Consider the following 2,500-nt stretch of genomic DNA (forward strand, 5'->3'; position numbering starts at 1 on the left):
GAAATAATCATCGCTGGGAGTCATATTACAGTAACAGCGGATACTACAACATAATTGATCAGAGCACCTACCAGAAAATCAACGAGAACTACATCAAGACAAAAGGCATGGAGGTCAAGTTGTCCAGCACGGCACAAGAGATACTGACGTACAACTCATATAAGCCTCTATCTCTATGAGGAAAATTCTAAGCACATGCCGTGTCTAAGGGCCGGGACCTCATCACAACATTTATGTCACGACGGGGAATCCAGGAAACCTCCTTTCATTTAGCTCATGCGTGGACTTGGAGCGGCAACGTTAACCACCTACCTACCACAGGAAGTGCAAACACAGACGAGATCGAGTAAAACTATGATCTTCGCAGTTACGACAGCAATTTTTGCAATTGCGTAGAGAAGCCTGAAAAATTCAGGACTTCAACGGGGTTTGAACCCGTGACCTCGCGATGAATCATATATGAACTGCGGATATGAAATCAAGTGAAACTATGATCTTCGCAGTTATGAGAGCAGTTTTTGCAATTGCGTAGAGAAGCCTGAAAAATTCAGGACTTCAACGGGGTTTAAAACCCTTGACCTCGCGAAAAATTAAAATTTTCCAAGAAACGATTTGACAGTTACTTGAAGATAATGTGATTGAAAAAGTGGATGGCCCAACGCCATAGGTAAGCCCAATGCACCTGAAAAGATCCGAATGTGTGTTGACATGCGGGCTGCAAACACTGCTATTGAGAGAGAAAGACATATTACCCCAACAGTAGATGACATTATCGGTTAGCTTCATGGAAGTTGAGTATTTTCAAAGCTTGATTTGCGTTCAGGGTACCACCAGCTGACACTGGCATATATCACCACATTTGCAACTCACACTTTACTGTTTCGGTACAAGCGCTTGAATTTCGGTATCAATGCAGCAGCGGAAATTTTCCAACATGCAATCTCGCAACTACTTGCATATATCCCAGGAGCTATCAACACCTCAAGGAGAGCATGATAGAACCCTCAACCAAGTCCTGCTAAAAGATTCTGACAACAATCTAACTCTCATTGCGAAGAAATGTGAATTTAGCAATTCAAGTCGTCCCTGGAGTTCTTGGATTCATCTTCAGTGATGGGGGCATGAAACCTGACCCAATGACCTAAAGAAGTTTGAAGGTATTCAAACTCTGGCGCCACCCACCAACATCAAAGAATTACGAAGCATCCTTGGCATGACTAGTTACTCCTTAAGATTTATTCAAGATTATGCAACCATTGCAGCAGCATTGAGAGAGTTGACACACAACAATAGCTCATGGTACTGGACACCAGCGAATCAAAAGTCTTTTGTGACTTTGAAGGAAAAACTGCAGTCAGCGCCAGCATTGGCCTACCTTGACATGTCGAAATCCACAGAAATCATAGTTCATGCGAGCCCAGTTGGAGTGGGAGCAATCTTCACACAGAAAGACGACAATGTTGACTCTTACGTCATAGACTATGGGAGTAGGTCCCTCACCCGAACAGAGCAAAGATACTCGCAAACAGGGCGGTAGACATTGCCCGTTGTATGGGAGTGTGAACATTATCATTTATATTGCTATGGCAGGCCAGTACAGACCACAAGCCTCTAACACCCATCTTCAGCAATCATCTATCAAGGCCAACGCCCAGGATCGAGATATGGTCCCTCAGATTACAGCCATGCCAGCCCAACGTAGTGTATGCACCTGGCTAAGACAGCAGATTACTCTTCAAGGCACCCGAGGAAGCAAACTCAAACCGATTGTCGGGAAGAGAAAATTGCAGAAGAATACATCAATTTGGTCTTACAACATTCAACACCTGTTGCAATCACGAAGAGAAACATTGAACGATCACGCCTTACAGAGGGTCATGGAAAGCATAAGAAACAACAACTGGTATCACATGAACACTCAAGAGTTAGGGTTGGACAACAAGACTTTCAGATCATTTAAGGCTGTGAAAAATGAGCTGAGCGTTAATGCAGAAGGCAGCCTTGTTTTAAGAGGGACAACCTTAGTCATACGGGAGTCTCTGCAGAACAGATCAGTAGACATCGCTCATGAAGGTCACCAGGGAATGGCCAAGACAAAAGCAATGATCAGAGAGAAAGTATGGTTCCCCTTCATTGATACACTCATTGAGGACAAGATTAACAGCTGTTTATCCTGTCAAGCGGTCACAAAACAATTAATCAGAGAGCCACTACAGATGTCAAGACTCCCTGAAGGTCCATGGATTCAAGTCTCAGCAGATGTTTTTGGTCCTCTACCATCTGACTACTCCAGATTTCCGAAAGTCGAAGTTGCGAACTCAACAAGCGCTAAATCAGTTATTCCACACCTGGACAATATAATACCTCGACCCCAGATACCTGCTAAGATTCGAACAGACAATGGGCCTCCATTCAACTCAGAATCTTTTTCAAGATTTGTACAGCACATGGGAATACAGCACAGAAAGATCACGCCATTATTGCCTGAGGCCAATGGAAT

Source organism: Montipora capricornis, chromosome 6, assembly GCF_036669925.1.
Source record: "Montipora capricornis isolate CH-2021 chromosome 6, ASM3666992v2, whole genome shotgun sequence".
NCBI classification, from domain to species: Eukaryota; Metazoa; Cnidaria; class Anthozoa; order Scleractinia; family Acroporidae; genus Montipora; species Montipora capricornis.